At 49.1% G+C, this 19,679-nt stretch overlaps 1 protein-coding gene across 3 annotated transcripts in view; it reads left to right on the plus strand.

Moving 5' to 3' along the window:
* The window catches only part of SPMAP2 (sperm microtubule associated protein 2), a 98,266-nt gene that overhangs the window by 61,891 nt on the left and 16,696 nt on the right, over positions 1–19,679 (plus strand). The window lies entirely within an intron of this gene.

Raw genomic sequence — 19,679 nt, forward strand, 5'->3', positions numbered from 1 at the left:
CTAATCTCACCCTTGGGTGGCTTGGCACTGAGCTGTAAAGCTTATCACAGAGGCAATATGTAAAGAATTGGCACAGCACTCTAGCGTCACAAAAGAGACATCACACTTGGTGAAGGTAATTAAAGAGTGTATTCAACCCACACATTAATTAGCACAACATGAACATCATGTATTTCTGTGGCTAAATCACACTTGGAAATATTACTGGCAGTACGAGTCCCAACAGTGTTAAAATGATATCAGCAGTCTGCACACTTGGGAAAAATCCTATTTTACCCCAGCATCCTTATGCAGTACGATACGTAGTCAGAACTGGGCCCACCCTAATAACACAATTCAAATCCACACATTTCTAGTGTGCACCCCAAGTCACAACGATATCAGGAATGTGTACACACAGGAATCTATGACACTTTTCAGCAGCACTATGGGCCAAGGCCACACGGGCTAAACCAATGTCAAAATGGAGTATTCATTAGGTAGTAAAACAAACAAAACAACACCTCTGCGATGTGCAACTGTAAAGTTGGATTTGCCGTACCTCCCTGGAAATGAGGCACAACATCGAGTGCATGATGATACGAGTTGCACCTGACAATCCAGTCCTAATCAACCCACTGTCGGGTTCGCAGTACTTTCCTGGAATGAGGCACAACGTTATGTGTGCAATGATACGAGTCGCACCAGACAATTCGGTTACAATCAACCCACAGTCTGGTACGCCACACCTCCCTGGAATGAGGCACAACATCTGGTGTACAATGATACGAGTCGCACCAGACAATCCGGTCCTACACACACAGTGGCACGTTCAGTAATACCGCATGAGATAGAATGAGGCACTGCAACAGATGTTCCTTCCCTCCGAGGGTCGCAACCTGTGGATCTGACACTGCACGCAATGAGCATGCAGTCAGCGTGTCTAATGAGGGACATGCGGCACAGACAACGAAGCGGGCCACGCTGAGTCCCGCAGCCATTGAATCCGCTCACCACCAATGTAATGCTTGTGCATGCTAAGGCCTCGTGTTGCAGGAGCCACGCTTCTTAGATGCGGGCATGGTTTGGGGCTCTGCACAATGCAATCTGGTTTCCAGGCACAATATTTAGTTCAACGCTCACACTGCGCTGCAGTCAGGGTCCAGCAGATGACGTAGGTGCTTAAGAGGGCATCGCTGTCCAGGTGAAACACATAGATGGTGTAGGTCCCTCACGGAAGGTATTTGATGTTCCTGAAACCTTCACAAAAAAAAGCATTTGCAATGCAATAGGTCTCGCATTTACTTGAGTTTGAGCTATTGGCATTGTAAATGACAATGCCTTTTATTTGTGTTTTTAAAACAGCTAAATAAAAGGCATTGTCATTTACAAAGCCAAGAGCATAAACTTTAGCAGATGCGTTCACCGCCTGTGCTATAAAGATTTTTAAAGTGTTGGAGAGCGTGTCCTGCCTGGAACAGCAGGCAGGACAAAGCTATTTCTAAAAAATAGTGCTCGGAGGCTGTAATTAAAGCCTACTGAGGAACAACCCATGTAACGGGGTTTCCTCATGGGAGGTTACAAAATGAGACCAGGCAGTACTAATGAGGGAGAAATGAGCCTATTGACCAATGAAAAGCCACAGTTTACAGTGGAAATTGACACAAGCCAATGAAAAATGAGCAGAGTGGGTGGAGCTTCAAGTTATACCTGAATATAGTATGCTTCGCAGAGCAGCGCATGCGCTGCCCAGGCTCGACCTAAAAATATCATCCATAAAACGGTATAGTAAAGGCCAGGCCAGCAGTGAAGTAAAAAACAAATGCATAATATTTCATAATTCTTCTCTACCCATGTGCTAATTGACTGCTTATTCATGCAATGTTTTGAACAGCGCAGCCTATTCTATGTGTGCTCTAAGTGGCCAAGGGCATACCCAGACGTGGGTCAGTTGCTCACTGTGCCACTGGATTCAAGCTAGCCTGACTGATGAAACCCTGAAACCGGTCCCAGGATGCTTGTTTCCGGTCTAGGGAGGACCTGGTCTAGCAGTTTGGGGTGGACTTTTCCCATAAGGCACAGGGTCAAGACTGATTTGCATATGGCTGGGTCCAAACTGGGGTGGCATAGTGAGCAAAAGAATGATTGATTTAACCCAGATTTGTGACTGGGGGTGAGTAGTTGAAAAGTTTCAGCACTCCGTCCATCATCTTGTTGTGCTTGCTATTCTAAATAACATGCACATTGCACTATATGTGCTGAACAAAATAGTGCCAAGAGACTGTGCAGTTCCCCATTCTGGGGATGCCTCTGTGCGGATGTTGCATTCTGTTTTTTGTGGGCAAAGAAGGACATGCAAACTGCTAGTGCAGGGCAAGTGCTACAGGGTTCTACAGACTGCAACCCCTTAATCCCACTGTGAACATGAGAATCTTCACCTAAGATACAAGGGCGACCCTGAGGGTACATTCCCCCAACTGTTGCCTTCCTCTCAGCTACTTGTTTTTAGAGAGAAAGTAAAAGGCTCTTCAAAGGAACGAGCATTTACAGAGATATTGCAGATGTTTTGCAAGCCTAGCAAGAAAGAAAACTGTATAAGTAAATTGAGGCTTACTAGTACTGTCATTGTTCTGTTCTCACCGCAGGCTTTTGTTAAACAGCTGTGTGGTATTTCTTGCAAACTCGCTAATGGCTGCGTAGAGCTCCTGAAGTTCGATACTTTCAGTGGTAGTTCACGCATAGTGTTCACATGTTCTTGCACTCCTAACACACTTCCTCGCTCCATAAGCCACACTGATTTCACAAAAGTGACCATCATATAATTGCCAGTGAATCAACACAAGTTGGGCGGGCCAGATGACCAGTAGCTATTCAGGGATGAGCAGGTCATGCTGGCTCTTGGGGTTGGTCCTTGTCCGTTTCACTTTTGGTTCTAAAAGCTGGTAACCTAAAGACAGCTTAACCCCTGTGGCTGCTTAGTGTAGTTGGAATTCTGTATTTGGTTCACCAGAAATAGCATTAGATTTGAGTTCAGCTACCATAACTACAAGTAACCGTGCAGAGTCACCAGGAGAGCAATGAAGGGGTTTGTATTGATGCTGGAGGGCCTATTAGGACTGCGAGGACAGAACTTTTGTGAGAACAGTGATTGGACAATTTCTGGTACTCTGATGTCTAGCAATAGGTAAGGTTAGCATTTCAGCATTGAAAGAGCTCTCGTTGGGTTACTCATACCTCTACATGGGCTAATGTAGACTAGGTAGATGGCAAGAAGACTTTGCTTGGCTTTGCCTAGGATGATTTGCTGTCTGCTATGAAGTACTGTTAGACCTTCAAGTAAACTTTATTGGTTGTCGTGTCGTTAAAATAAACTTTTTACAAGTAAAAACTTTGTGCTTACAAAAACTTTTTTGAACACTCTAATACCACTTTTAGCCTCTAAAACGAACAAAGAGGTGTGTGGTTTGACACTCAAGTGGAGAAACCTAAACGGATATACTCTTATTTATCAACCACTATAGCAACGTTTTTATCTGATTAACTGGAGATCAGTTCCACTGCTGTTAAAACCCTTTCAGAGTCCTTATTTGGTGTCGGGCTTGTGGAACTGACATATATATTAAAGAAACAAGGAACGATGGCCTATCACAAACAGATTGGAATTTTTGGAGTGATGTTGTACTTTGGAAAGTTTGGAGGCGCATGTCGGAATGCTGGGACGGCTGAGGAGATGCAAGATGATGGGACTGTTGGATGCCAGGAGGTATGTGAACAGAACATCACTTTGCATCACTTGTTTCTGGATTTGGGTTAGCAAAGCTTATTATTGAAGTTGCGGGCCACGGCCCAAAGTTTAACAAGCTGCAGATATTCGGGGACACATTATCAAAGAAATGATTTGTTGCTGAACGCGTCTTAAGTTGATCCCCTTTGTTTGCCAAGTAGTAATAGAACACGTGACATCACCTGGCGTGGGTAGAGGCGGTATTTATTTCCAACGGGACGGGCTTCCTATAGTACGAGTAAAGTGTACACTTCGATCCGCGCCAATGAGTCACCATCATAATGCAATAAAGCAGAGATACACTTGTACCAGGCTGCACCTGGCCATTGTCTACTTGACTGCCTTTATGTTTGTTTAATATTCTTTCTTGCACAACACTGCCATCTTGGCAAGGGCTTGGATGGTTTTTAAAGACCTCATCTAATTCCAATGGCATTGGTTTTTTTTACGTGCCCTGGCTTAGTGCCTGGACACAACTGCGTTCTCATCTGGGAATAGTAAAATAAAAACATCAGACGGGCTTCGTTCGAGATTGAAAGCACAGTTGCCAGAAATGCAACTTGTCTAATCTTATTCACAAATTATTGTCGATCTGACAGTCGCCTTTTAGAGCGTTGCACTGGAAAAGCTTTGGTTCAGATGTTATGCATATTTTGGATTCCATTTTACCTCTGGTGCCTTACCTTGTTTTTCTTTTCTGTCACTTGCTTAGGACAGGCTGACGTCTTTGGAAGTTTCCCAGTATCTCAAGCGTCTATTAACCACACATAGAATTCCAGTGCCAATGTAGATCGTTAGTCACGCTAAATTATGGAGAAATGCCTAACGTGGCAGAATGCATTAAAAACTCTTTGAGTCTATGAAGAATGCTAGCTGGAGAAAAATGTAAACACACAAGTTCCCCAGTGACTTACCCAGCCAAAAATTCAAAATGTTTACATCACCCAGGAACAAGCCTGGCTTCTAAAGTGGTCCGGACGCGAGCGAGCGCCCGCCGCGCGAATGTGAAAGCAAATTTGTCACGAGACGCGGCGGAGCGTGGCACGCGCGCTTGGCGGGGGCGGGGGAGCGCATTCCAGGCGGGGGAGCGGACCCTTTGAAGTACGATGCCAAACGGATTGCATGGCGGCACGATGCACGTGATTGTGCGCGTGCTCGCCATGCAATCCACTTTTGGGAGCACTTTTGGGAGTCCCTTACTAGAGTCTCGCATAGCGATGGCTACGCAATAGCTAGGCGAGACCTAAAAAGGGGGCAAGCCAACAAGCCCTTTGAGAGCACACTTCAGGATGCCTTACAGCAGCATGTCAGCGGCCCAGGCCAGCCACTATTCAGGCAGGGTGCACGGTCCCTTCTAATGGCAGTCTCCTCCTTCTGCACAGCAGATTCCTCTGGCAGTATGCACCACGTAGTCCAGGATGCCTGGTCCCACATTCCCTCAAGTGAATCTCTGCCCTGCTGAAGTACGGCACCAGTAGTTATACTGTACTGTGCCTTTGAAGTTGGGGGTGGTTCAGTGAGTCTGTCTTTGAACCATACATGTCTCCCTAAATGTCAGTCCTGTCTGCCATGAGACCTTGGAATGCAGAGCTTAATCTTTACAGGGGCCATGGTCTGCCTTCCCAGAGGCCACCTGTCAAAACCTCTCCCCCCAATCTACCCAGCCAAGTCCTTAACTGGCAGGGGTCTGTCATTCCAGTTGCCTGCCCAATGTTTATGGCCGGCTCTGGGGAATGCACAAATGTGCTCCCCCAGTCTCCAGTGTGAACTGGAGTCAAACTAAAAAGCACAGAAAAGAGTTTAGCGCAGAGAAATGCCCAATTTCTAAAAGTAGCATTTCTAAGCTATTAATGACAAATCCACCTTTACCACAAGGCACCAGTTGTCATTGTGAATCCAATTATAGTAAACAACATGAGGCTGCTCCACTTTAGTCCACCACTGCAGCTTAAAGTAATCTCAGCCATTCCACCATGTTAACCTATGGGGAGAGCAGACCTCCTAGGTAGTGAAAACATGCATGGGGGCACCTGGGTAAGGAACACACATGTGTACCTGCCCTGCCTATCATCTATCACTTGCTCCTCCCCTCAGGTCTTACCCTAGGGGTGTCCTAGTGGTAGTGAATGGCCTACTCAGTGTTGGCTAATGGTTTAGAAATGCTAACCTAAACATAAGTGCAGCTGCACACACACAGTCCTGCAATGGCAGGCTAAAGACATGTTCAAAAGGCTTTTCTTGTGGGTGGCACAATCAGCACTGCGGCCCACTAGTAGCCAGAGCAGTACCTGCCCTGGGTATGTGGTATTCCTCTTTACAGTTTACTCACAGGTACAGCACCTAAGCCAATCAGGTAAGCACTACTTCCTAGCATGTGTAGGAAGGGCATACAGGCTTTCACACTGTATTACAGTGGGAAAGTGTCCATAGCCCTGAGACCACGAAAAGAGAATCAGCAAAAACCAGTAGGAAGTTTTAGGGAAATTCCCTAAGAAGGGCCATGTCCAACAACAGTGAACTTTGAAGATGGGAGTGACATCAGTGGAACAGAAAAGCTGAGGGTGTGTGGGGGGAGTAGGATCTAGATTGTATGGTGAAGAGTGTGGGAAGTTGATGTATGCATCAGATGCACATAAGCGGATCAGCTAGGGGCATGGATTGGGGCAAGGCTGGTGTGGGATGGAAAGCTTGTGTGGTTAGTAATGTAAGGTGGAGTGTGGCAGATAGTGCATGGTAAAACGAGGCAGAAGTGGTGAAAAGGAAAGGTCGGGGTCATGAGGTATGAGGCAGAGGTGGTGGAGAAGGGGGTGGCCTTGATTTAGTTCATAAGGTGGTGAGCGTTCGGTGGTGATGGACATCGAAAATAGAAGGGGATTAGCTGTTGGGATATGCTATGGTCAAGGGGTTGTGTTAGATGTATTAACAGAGCAGTGGAGCTTTGTGTGGCGAAAGGATTCTAGGGCGCATGGCGGCAGCAGTAGTATGAGGTGGGAGATTGTTTCCTGGGTGAGGATGATGGTGGAGGGACAATAGAGAGAAAGGTGTGGTGACGGCAAAAAGACAACCGAGAAAAAGAAGTGCTGGTGGGTGGTTCAGGTGCCCGGGCAATAACGAGACTAGAAAGAGTCTTTGGTGTGGGTAGGGTATAGGCGGACAGTATGGAACGCTGTGGATTTGAAGGGGGCAGTCATGGTGAGGCTTAAGACAACTGGTGGCTGACGATGTTAGAGGTCGACTTAGGTTCATGGATGTCATTATCGGTACATGGGGAGCAGAGCTGGTGAAGAGAACCAGTGGAAGGAGGTAGAGGTGCACCCAAGGTTCTAAAAACAACCATCTCGCCACAAGGTCAAGAACACTGTGACGCTTCTACAGCAATGGGTTAATCATTGAAATAATACACCCTGAGTGGGAAGATCCAGGACTTGGACCAAATAGTACACAGCTCCAATTGTCCTCCGTATTCATCCAGGATAGTTAACAGATTCAACACTAAAACCAGGGGGTCCTTTAATTACGTCACTATATGGTAGATATCAATCACTGGTATGTTACTGTCTTTCATTTAATGCTTCCGCACATTGGCTAGAGGCTCCATTACCAGAGCAAACAACAATGGTGACAATGGCCAAACCTAGCAGGTACCACATTCCATCATCCATGATTTAGATATTACGTCATCTGGCCAGACTAGCACCAGCGCTTCTCACTAGAGGAACGTATCTATTTCAGAATATAGGAGTCAAAGTTAAACTTGTTGAGAACCGGAAACAGAAATTTCCAGCCACAATGTCATGAACCTTTTCAATATCTAGAGATACCTCCACATATTCACCCTTGGACACGTCTCGGAAGAATTTCACATGTGCCAGTCATCTTAAAATACGTATAGTAATATATCATGGTATGAACTCTGACTGATACGAATGCAATAAGCTGGAGCTCACAGTAAGCAATCCTTTAGCTATAGCTCCACTGAGGATTTCAGCATCTACTGCAATCTTTGATAAAAGATTCACAAATTGGTAGCCCTCTGGGTCTTTCCCCAGTTTGGGGACGACTACAAGCAGTGCCTCGAACATTGAGCCAAGAAGCCTTTCCTTTGCTGTCATCATGTAGTTTGTAAATTATGTACCCCATACTGTTGTCTATAAATCTGCGTGGGTAGTCCATCGAGTTCAGGGTCTTCCTCTGTTTCATAAGTCCTAAAGGGGGCCTGAGTTCCTCCTTAGTCAGAGATTGGCCAATCTTCTCTTTCTGCTATAGTAAGGTGCAGTCAATTTGCCTTCTCCAAATAAGAATGTATTAATCACAGATCATGGACACCACTTCACAAGTGCAGTGACCATAAATACTTTAGAAGACCATGCTAATCGTCACACATGTGCATTGCAACTTTCCACTCTGATTTACAATTCTAAGTGTGGGTTACACCTGTGTTTCCCTTTCTAGCAACCAGGCCCACATCCTCCCAGATCAATCTCTCTCTCTGTTTATTAGTGGTGTCGTACAATGTTATAACCGAGCTCTGTGGCTTTCTAAAGGCACGCTCCTATCTTACTGGTCTGCAACAAAGCAAGTTTGTCTATGCCACGTGCTTTATGCAGGAATTTGCCTATTAATGCCATCTTTGGCCCTGAAGTTGAGTTTTAGACAAACCATGCTTTGAGACAATGATGTGATTCCCAGAGGGTTTGTAGCTTTCTTCCCAAGTAATTTTTAAAGATTTGGGATTTTGACCAGCATGTGAAGGAGGGTTCTTGGTGATTGCTTAGGCCAAAGTAACCATTTGAAGCTGATGTGTTGTTATAGACCACAAAGAGAAGTAAAGCACTGGAAGCAAGAGATTCAGGATGCCAGAAAACAAATGGACAAGATTTAACTTCCAGGAAGAAGGAAACCTGTGTTCACTAAACTAAATGGGCTAGACGCAAGCTTAGGATGGTGTCTCCTTTAGGGAAACCCAGAGTTCCTCCTTTCTGCACTTTTCCTAGCTTACAGGAGAGCTTGTGCTCTGTGCAGAGTATGGCTTCATGCTAATGGTGGCCTCCTCCTATCATAGTTACATGCCAGCTTTTAGAACGAGAAGCCAGGGCAGCATGTGTATGATGCTCGACTCTTCACAGCATCTCAACAACATGTACGCAAGCTTAGAATATGGTGCGCTCGACCACCCCCCGGTGAAACCCCGAAACCGGTCCTAGGATGCTTGGTCCCAGTCCAGGGAGGACCTGGCCTGGCAGTTCTCATGAGGCACAGGGTCAAGACTGATTTGCATATGGCTGGGTTCAAACTGGAATGGCATGTTGATCAAAAAAACGATGGGTTTAGGCCCAGATCTGTGTACTGGGGTGAATGTATGACATTGTTCTGCATTCTGTCCATCAACAGTTCTTTTTGCAATCGACCACGCCCCGGAGTCACGCTTGGCATGAGTGATCTTTCACGATCCTGACCTGGTAGTTCCTAAGAGTTAATCCTCATAGTAAGATCCACACAGTTTTCCTTCCAGTTACCCACTGCCGTTCTTCATGTAACCTCCACACCATCCTCCCTACTCGACCCTATTTCTACAATACCTTCTTTTAAGCATGAAGGAAAGGAACTTTGGCTGCAAGTCAAAGAGCTTTTCTGCTGTGGTAGACACCTGGATGTGGAAGAACAACCCAGGCCTACAAACTAAGGGACATATTTACTACAAAGTGGCGGAGTGCGGCGTTAGCCTCCATAGCTTAACGCCGCGCTCCGCCACTTCTGAAACGCAGGGTGCACCACATGTACAATAATATGGTCCTGCATTGCTCCCTGCGCTGGCGCTAATTTAGCAGCCTAACACCAACGCAGACACCCTTGCACCACAGTGCAAGGGTTCCTGTGTTGAGGGAAAGATTGTTTATGTTTAATGTATGCTTTTATGTTTATGTTATGCTTAATGCAGCACACATAGAAGTTGATAAAACATCATTTTTTTATTGATTGTTTGTGTGCAGGAAGGGTCACCTTCCTGCACATAAACAATCAATGGCCTTTTGGTGTTTCTATGTGCGCTGCACAACACAGCACACATGGGAACAGCAGAAACAAGGAGAAATTAAACACTTCTCCTTGTTGCGCCTGTTTAAGACTAGGTTTTCCCTGGTTTTAATTTTGGCGTTGCCCCAAATTTACACGGCCCTTGTAAATATGGGGCAGCGTCAAAATCAATGGGTGTTGCAGTGAAACGCCCACTGCAACACCCATTGCCCACCCCTTTTTACGCTAAGTATAGCATGAAAGGGGGACTTATTCACAAGGCGGTGTTAAGCTACATTAAGTGGCTTAACGCTGCCTTGTGACTAAGGCGAAGCCCGTATCGCCACTACAATGCCCTGAAAAGTGACGTTGTAGTGGCGATAGAGGCTCGTAAATATGCCCCTTAGTTGAAATTTTTGCAACTCTCATTTTTCTCATATTTCAGGGTACCAGTCATAGTATTACATTTTCTGATAAATATTTAAGCTTTTGACCCCCTATGTTAACAAAGCAAGGATTCTTTCTTATAAGTTCTTAATGTTTGCCCTCCGAGCCTTGTATATCATGCTGCTTTGAAATACTCCAACCCAACCATTCATGACTTTATTGTTCTGTCTCCACCCTGACACATCTGCCTACGTTAAAGAGGGGGTCGTTGACTTCTAAAAGGTTCTGCCAACGCAGGTGGAGCCATACCGCTTTAGACCTGCCTTGCTGATTTCTAGCCATGAGCCACCCACTAGTCCTGCATGTGCTGCTTCTTGGTGGCCTTGGCTCCTGTGCTCCCCGGCAGTCTGCCTTTGAGAGCCATGGCCGCAGTTTCACTTCTGACATCTGTTTCCCTGCTGGAAGATGTGGCCTGCCTCATTTTGCCAAACCATGGCTCATAACCGCTGCCTCCCGCTCCTTAGTTTGGTATATTGCAATGGGCACAATATTGTATCGGTGGTGGCTGTTATTCTTTTTCTGTGCTTTTGTTTCCCTCCTAGCTTGGTGCCATATACCACTCAGCATGGTTTTTATAACATGTCCCTTCCCCTTTCTTGCATCCCCAACCACCAAGTTCTGTTGGCGGTCTCAAATTGGTTTTTTTCTGTCACTAATGCACAGGAGGGAAGTCCCACACAAAAAAAACGAGTTGACAGATCTCACACAGGAGGTAATGCACACAAGGAGACATTACTAACACCAAACATCCATGGGGGGCAATACATTCCTTCACCCACTGAATAGGGCATTTCTGGATACACATGAAAATAGTACATAACTCACATGAGGGGACACAAATAAATAACACAATAAGTGATCCACAAGAACACACGGAAAGACAAGTTATCAGCGGCAAGTAGTGAAATGAAAGCTCCCCCCATGAAGAGACCTGATCACAGATCACCTGCCAGAGAAAGGAGAGAGAGTAGTTCAGCAACAGAAAAGGAACATCACACATCACCCATGAAAAGAAGTGTTACAGAGTATCCACATAGACAGACTTTTTTGGCACAAAGCGCCTACCAGGCCAAAGGCATCAGAGAGCTATACAGGACAATGTGGTAAAATACTGACTGAACTGACCCTCAAAGTGCTGCCCAATGGTGAATAGTTTGTGTTGGTACTAAAATCCACTGGGTGCTAAAATGTGGCTGTGAACACAGAGGAAAGGTGAGAGGATTCTTCATATAGAAATAGGGAACTGCTAGGTACAAATAATCCAACTCTGGACGCATTCGATCCCCCATAGTGGATCACGGGGTCCTACAAAGAAAGTAGGGGTGGGATGCAGATGAATGGCTTCATAAGCCTCCCACCCAATGTGAATCAGTCACCTGACCTCATTGAAGAACCCATGGAGTGAATGCAGAATAGGAGTAATATGATCTTGCTGGTTCCAGCAGAGTAGCGGCGAATATCCCAGGATATGGGTCCTTTAACCCAGACCGCGTACCTCCACTTAGCATGCACCAGAATTTCCAGGACTAACCTGAAGGCAGCAGAATAAATTACACAGGTTTTATTGGAAAAAAGGTTTGGATATTATATGGCTTGGAAAGTATTCCATTTGCTCCTGCTGACATAGGGGCTCTGTTAGAAAACCCCGGGCAACCGGGGTTAGCAGTCACCCGGTGTTTCCCAGCACAAGGGGTAGCTTGGCTCGAGCGGTCGGGGGTCAGGCACCGTGTTAAGCGTACGTCACACCCTCACAATAACCATGCGTGCATCCGTTCCAAAAACGACACTACACCGTAAAAATTTATGAAAATATATCTGTGTTTATCTTGTTTTCTCTTAGTTGCAGGTTAAATAAATAATAACACACTTACAGTACACAAAGCTTCTTCTGTAAAAAGGGTAGGTCAAATAAATAAGCTCAGATCATAAATAATCAATGAATAAATAGATGTGCATAAAATACATAGGCAAATAAATACTGCGAGGGAATAAATACTGTGAGACAATAAATACTGTGAGACAATAAGGAGGATAAATACAAAGAATACAATACTCTCAATAAATATAAGCCATCAGTAAACTTTCAAATCAGGTCACATTTGTGAGGTATTATGCAAAGGTTGGTCGCACACTGCTCGTCACACCAGCAAGTTGCCCCAAGGGACTGTGGTAGATGTAGTGGCGACGGCGGGTACGCCTATGCCACAATGTATAAAGAACAGTATGTGTTGCGTTAGCCATCCCTGGACACGTGTTTCGAGGTAGTTGCCTCTCGTCAGCAGGGAGCAGGTCAGTGTAAAGGGGTGCCGCGTGGACTGCCAAAATGTAATTAAAACAGGTCAAGTACCTCTCATGGCACGCAGGTGCAGATCCAAGGCTCGTCAGCCCGTTGGCTCAAGGGAGCCGTAATAAATTATGCAAAGGTTGGTCGCACACTGCTCGTCACACCACCTTTACACTGACCTGCTCCCTGCTGACGAGAGGCAACTACCTCGAAACACGTGTCCAGGGATGGCTAATGCAACACATACTTTTCTACATACATTGTGGCATAGGCGTACTCGCCGTCGCCACTACATCTACCACAGTTCCTTGGGGCAACTTGCTGGTGTGACGAGCAGAGTGCGACCAACTTTTGAATCATTTATTACGGCTCCCTTGAGCCAACGGGCTGACGAGCCTTGGACCTGCACCTGCGCGCCATGAGAGGTACTTCACCTGTTTTAATTACATTTTGGCAGTCCACGCGGCACCCCTTTACACTGACCTGCTCCCTGCTGACGAGAGGCAACTACCTCGAAACACGTGTCCAGGGATGGCTAATGCAACACATACTTTTCTACATACATTGTGGCATAGGCGTACTCGCCGTCGCCACTACATCTACCACAGTTCCTTGGGGCAACTTGCTGGTGTGACGAGCAGAGTGCGACCAACTTTTGAATCATTTATTACGGCTCCCTTGAGCCAACGGGCTGACGAGCCTTGGACCTGCACCTGCGCGCCATGAGAGGTACTTCACCTGTTTTAATTACATTTTGGCAGTCCACGCGGCACCCCTTTACACTGACCTGCTCCCTGCTGACGAGAGGCAACTACCTCGAAACACGTGTCCAGGGATGGCTAATGCAACACATACTTTTCTACATACATTGTGGCATAGGCGTACTCGCCGTCGCCACTACATCTACCACAGTTCCTTGGGGCAACTTGCTGGTGTGACGAGCAGAGTGCGACCAACTTTTGAATCATTTATTACGGCTCCCTTGAGCCAACGGGCTGACGAGCCTTGGACCTGCACCTGCGCGCCATGAGAGGTACTTCACCTGTTTTAATTACATTTTGGCAGTCCACGCGGCACCCCTTTACACTGACCTGCTCCCTGCTGACGAGAGGCAACTACCTCGAAACACGTGTCCAGGGATGGCTAATGCAACACATACTTTTCTACATACATTGTGGCATAGGCGTACTCGCCGTCGCCACTACATCTACCACAGTTCCTTGGGGCAACTTGCTGGTGTGACGAGCAGAGTGCGACCAACTTTTGAATCATTTATTACGGCTCCCTTGAGCCAACGGGCTGACGAGCCTTGGACCTGCACCTGCGCGCCATGAGAGGTACTTCACCTGTTTTAATTACATTTTGGCAGTCCACGCGGCACCCCTTTACACTGACCTGCTCCCTGCTGACGAGAGGCAACTACCTCGAAACACGTGTCCAGGGATGGCTAATGCAACACATACTTTTCTACATACATTGTGGCATAGGCGTACTCGCCGTCGCCACTACATCTACCACAGTTCCTTGGGGCAACTTGCTGGTGTGACGAGCAGAGTGCGACCAACTTTTGAATCATTTATTACGGCTCCCTTGAGCCAACGGGCTGACGAGCCTTGGACCTGCACCTGCGCGCCATGAGAGGTACTTCACCTGTTTTAATTACATTTTGGCAGTCCACGCGGCACCCCTTTACACTGACCTGCTCCCTGCTGACGAGAGGCAACTACCTCGAAACACGTGTCCAGGGATGGCTAATGCAACACATACTTTTCTACATACATTGTGGCATAGGCGTACTCGCCGTCGCCACTACATCTACCACAGTTCCTTGGGGCAACTTGCTGGTGTGACGAGCAGAGTGCGACCAACTTTTGAATCACATTTGTGAGGTACTATGGGTTGATTTGGCCCAATCACAGCTTGTGGTTATGTGGATGGCCTGAGGGTGTCTCACCTAGCTTGGATAAGGCTGAGGCTAAAACTGAGGTAGATCAAGGGTAATCTAGGAATCTGGCTCTCCCAAACTACACAACCCCTCACACAGGTCACTGTATCAGTCTCAGTCCACCCCTGGCACTCCCAGGCTGGTCCTAACACCTCTCTAGCCCCTAGGATGGTCTCTTAGGGCTCCACAGGGCCTTAGGCGCCCTCTATTCCACTTACTGCCCTCTTTATGAACTTCCGACTCCGCCGGAGTCGTGTCGACGCCGTGAGGCGGTTCCGGTTCGATGTCGTTAGCCGGCCTCGGCTCGATGTCAGTTCTTGTCGACGCCGTGAGGTGGTTCCGGATCGATGTCGGCGGGCGGCCTCGGCTCGATGTCGCTGGGCAGCCTCGATTCAATGTCGGTCTCCGGCGTCACAGGGACACGATCTCCCTACTTCCGGGTGTCTCCGGAGTGCGACCTCCACTCCCGACCTCCGGTGCTCTTCCCTTCAGGTTCCGGCGACTCCGGAGTGCGATCTCCACTCCCGACCTCCGGTGCTCCTTTCCTCAGGTTCCGGCGACTCCGGAGTGCGATCTCCACTCCCGACCTCCGGCACGATTCACCTCGGTCTCCGGCGACTCCGGAGGGCGGACTTCACTCCCCCGTCGACGTCGCACACTCGACCTCAGGTGACTTCCTCCTCGACCTCTGGTGTCTCCACGACCTCCATCGGCGCCCTCTCTCGACCTCTGGCGGCTCCGCTTACGACATCTGCTTTCCAGTCAGCGCCGCTTCTTCACCTCCGGCCCCAGGTCTCTAGGCTTCTCGGCGTCGGACTCCAGGAAGATACCAATAGACAGGTCAGGAACTTGCTGTTCTTTACTTTCAAGGCCTGTTCCGGCTGTTCAGGTCCTTGAGTTGGTTCTTCTTGGCTTTATCCCACACAGGGCTCTAGGCTGGGCTCAGTCAGTAGGGACTAGTATCAAGGGTGGGTTTCTGGACCCCACTCCAGGCACAAGTTTCCACCCCTGCTGCCTCACTCCTTCCTCCTTCAGTGTTGTGCTGCTCTCCCTTCACCAGTCAGGTGCCAACTGAGAACTCCAACTGCCAACCCTGAGCTGGCTTCCCAACATTCTAAACCTGCCTCACACTGTCACAGGGTTCTAGAATGTTCTGGAAGGTACTAGTAGGTTCCAGTGATGTCACTGGTGACAATGGGTGGCCACCATTTTGTGTTTCAGGCCCTCAGACAGAAGTTCCAGGGGTAGGGAAAATGGCTCCCTGACCCTGCATCAACACTAAAAAGTCTGGTGGTTCCCAAAAAGGAAATATACTAACAGGGTTTGAGGCAAAAGTGGGACAAAATAAATAATGATGAGGAGGGACCACCCAAAGGGCTGACAGGTCTAACACGCGTCCCCCCAGCTGAAAGTGGGGAGAGCTACCCAACCCCTTGGGAGTTCTCATCACTAAGGCGGAAATACCTTGAGAGACCGTCTGCATTGGCGTGGTCCACTCCAGGCCGATGTTCCACCTGAAAGTCCATTCCCTGTAGGGAGATAGACCACCTTAGCAACTTGGGATTCTCCCCCTTCATCTGCATCAGCCAACGAAGGGGTCTGTGGTCGGTCTGAACTAGGAAGTGCGTGCCAAACAGGTATGGCCGCAGCTTCTTCAGAGCCCATACCACTGCAAAGGCTTCACGCTCTATTGCACTCCACTTCTGTTCCCTGGGAAGTAGTCTCCGGGATAGGAAGACCACGGGTTGATCCAGACCCTCTTCATTGAGTTGCGATAACACTGCCCCAATGCCATGTTCCGATGCATCCGTCTGGACAATGAACTCCTTGGAAAAGTCTGGGGCCCGTAGGACCGGGGCCTCGCACATGGCTTGCTTCAGTTTTACAAAGGCCTGCTGACAAGCCTCCGTCCAGACTACCCGTCGAGGTTGTTTCTTGGACGTAAGCTCCGTGAGGGGGGCCACAATGGTACCGTATCCCTTCACGAAGCGGCGGTAATATCCGGTGAGGCCCAGAAAAGCTCGGACCTCAGTCTGAGTCTTGGGGGGTTCCCAGGCCATGATGGCCTCGATCTTCGCCTGGAGGGGTTGCACCGCTCCCCTACCCACAAAGTGTCCAAGGTACACTACCGACCCCTGCCCGATCTGGCACTTGCTGGCCTTGATCGTTAAACCAGCTTGTCTCAGGGCCTGGAGAACAGCTTGCAGGTGACGCAAGTGATCCTCCCAGCTGTTACTGAAGACGGCTATGTCATCCAGATAAGCAGAAGAGAAACTCTCCATTCCAGTGAGGATCTAGTTCACCAGACGCTGAAACGTGGCAGGTGCGTTCTTGAGCCCAAAGGGCATCACACAGAACTGGTAGTGGCCTTTGGGCGTGGAGAAGGCTGACCTTTCCCTAGCTCCGTCAGTCAGAGAGATCTGCCAGTACCCAGAAGTAAGGTCAAAGGTACTTAGATATTAGGCAGCTCCCAGCCGGTCAATCAATTCATCCACCCTTGGGATCGGAAGAGCATCAGTCTTGGTTACTGAGTTCAGTCCCCGGTAGTCCACACAGAACCTCAGTTCCGGTTGGGCACCCGTTGGTGCGGCTTTTGGTACTAGCACCGCCGGACTGGACCAGGGGCTGCTGGAAGGTTCGATCACTCCTAGCTCCAGCATCTTAGTGACTTCACTGTGAATGCTGGCCTTCACCTTGTCTGACATCCGGTAGATCTTGGACTTCACAGGTGGGCTGTCTCCTGTGTCCACATCATGGACGCACAGGTGAGTCCTACCCGGAACAAGGGAGAACAACGAAGAGTACTGTCCCAGGACCTGGCGGCAGTCCTCCTGCTGTTCAGGAGTTAGAGATGGGGAGAGAATCACTCCCTCCACCGACCCATCCTTCTCTTGAGACGCAAACAAATCGGGGAGAGGCTCGCTTTCCACGTCCTCTGCTCCGTCAGTCACCATCATCAAAATGACTTTGGGCCTCTTGTGGTGGGGTTTGAGGCGGTTGGCATGCAGCACCCGTAGGGGCTGACGAGGGGTCTTAAGATCCACCAAGTAGGTAGCCTTACCCTTCTTCTCCAATACCTCAAAGGGTCCTGACCAGCGATCCTGGAGGGCGCTAAGCTCTCCTGGTTCGATCACCCACACCTTCTGGCCAGGCTCCAACTCCACCGGGTGAGCATTGTGGTCATACCACGCCTTCATTACTGCTTGGCTGGCTTCCAAGTTGTCAGAAGCTTGCTTCCACAACTTAGCCATTTGGCTCCGGAAGGCCAGCATGTAGCTCACCACGTCCTGGGGAAGCTTTCTGGGAGTTCTTTCCCATCCGTCTCTCACCAGGCTGAGAGGTCCACGCACAGGGTGCCCATACAAAAGCTCGAAGGGGCTGAAGCCCACTCCCTTCTGTGGCACTTCCCTGTAGGAAAACAATAGACAGGGTAGGAGGACGTCCCATTTCCTCCGCAGGCTTTCAGGCAGACTTCTAATCATGCCTTTCAAGGTTTTGTTAAACCTCTCCACCAGACCATTGGTCTGGGGGTGGTAAGGAGTTGTGAACCGGTAGGTCACTCCACACTCCTTCCACATGGCCCGCATTTAGGCTGACATGAAGTTGGTCCCCCTGTCGGACACAATTTCCTTGGGAAAACCCACTCGGGTAAAGATTCCCATCAGGGCCCTAGCCACAACAGGTGCTGTAATGGTCCTTAGAGGTATAGCCTCTGGGTACCCTGTGGCATGATCCACCAGAACCAGGATAAACCTGTGACCAGCTGTAGTAGGCGGATCTAATGGACCCACAATGTCGATGCCCACCCTTTCAAAGGGGGTGCTAACGACAGGAAGTGGTTCCAGGGGAGCTTTCAGCTTCACCCCTGTTTTCCCACTGGCTTGGCAAGACACACATGTCCGGCAGTAGGTGTCGGACGACACTTTCATTTGAGGCCAATAAAAGTGTGGGACAAGACGGGCGAAGGTCTTGTCTTGCCCCGGGTGTCCTGCCAAGGGGATCTCGTGAGCCAATTCCAGTAGGAAGGCTCGGTAACGTTGAGGGACTACTAAGGCTCGTGACGATCCATGTAGGGGTGCCTTGGGTTCACTGTAGAGGAGGCCATCCTCCCAGTAAAGGTTGTAGTTCCCCTCAACGTTCCCTGCTGCCTGGGCTTCGGCCTGTCGCCTCAGTCCCTCAAGGGTAGGGCACTCCCTCTGGCCCTTGCAGAATTCCTCCCTGGTCGGCCCTCCCTCCACGTGCCACTCGGCCGGGATGGGTAGGTCCTCCAGTTTGGTAACATCCCCCACCGCGGACTCCTGGTCCACCACCTCCGGTGGCCTATCCGTCACACGGGGCGCGGATGCCGAGGCAGGCTCCTCCTGTCCTCGGTTCTTCCCTTGGTCGGCAGCCGGCTGTGCCTTTGTTCCAGGCTGAAACAGACTCCCTCTCCGGGTAGTCGCGGACCCTGTGCTAACACAGGCCCAGTCAGGTGTACCCAGCATCTCAGCATGAGTCCGGTATTCCACCTCCTTCCAAGCATTGTGCTCCATGTCATTCCCCAGTAGACAATCGACCGGCACGGCAGGGCTTACGGCAACTCGAAGTGAACCTGCAACCCCCTCCCATTCAAAGGGAACCTCGGCCACCGGATAGTGACCGGTTCTGCCGTCAGCCATCGCGGCTGGGTGGAGTACATCGGGAATTACCTGCTCTGGAGACACCAGTTGGCTACGTACCATAGTCATACTGGCTCCTGTGTCTCTCAGAGCCTCCCCTCTTTGGCCGTTGATGGTGACCCACTGCCCATACTTTGTGGTATTTGCGGGCACCTGGATCTTAGGAACCATCTCCCGTTCTCCCAGGGACACTAAAGTGACACCCGCACACTCCCTTCCCTTAGTTAAGGGCATCTCCTCCCCGAGCACTACACTAGCTACTCCGGGGGCCTTTCCTCCAATGGGAGGGGGTGGTCTTTTCGGGCACTTCGCATCTCCCTTATAGTGTCCGACGCCACCGCACTCGAAGCAATGGACAACCCTTGGCTGCTGACTCTGGCCAGGATTAGGGTTTCTGGGTGGGTTAGCCCTAGGGGTGAATCCTGTTCCCTTTCCTTGGAAGTTATTTTGGGGGCCTTTAGAGAACTCCTTTTTCTTTTCCCCTCCCTCTTTCTTCCTGGGGGGCGCCCTGTCCGGCCTTTTGAGTATCCCCTCCAGTCCCCCTTGTGGACACCCGGGTACTAGCCCAAA

This window comes from Triturus cristatus, chromosome 12 (genome assembly GCF_964204655.1).
Source record: "Triturus cristatus chromosome 12, aTriCri1.1, whole genome shotgun sequence".
NCBI classification, from domain to species: domain Eukaryota; kingdom Metazoa; phylum Chordata; class Amphibia; order Caudata; family Salamandridae; genus Triturus; species Triturus cristatus.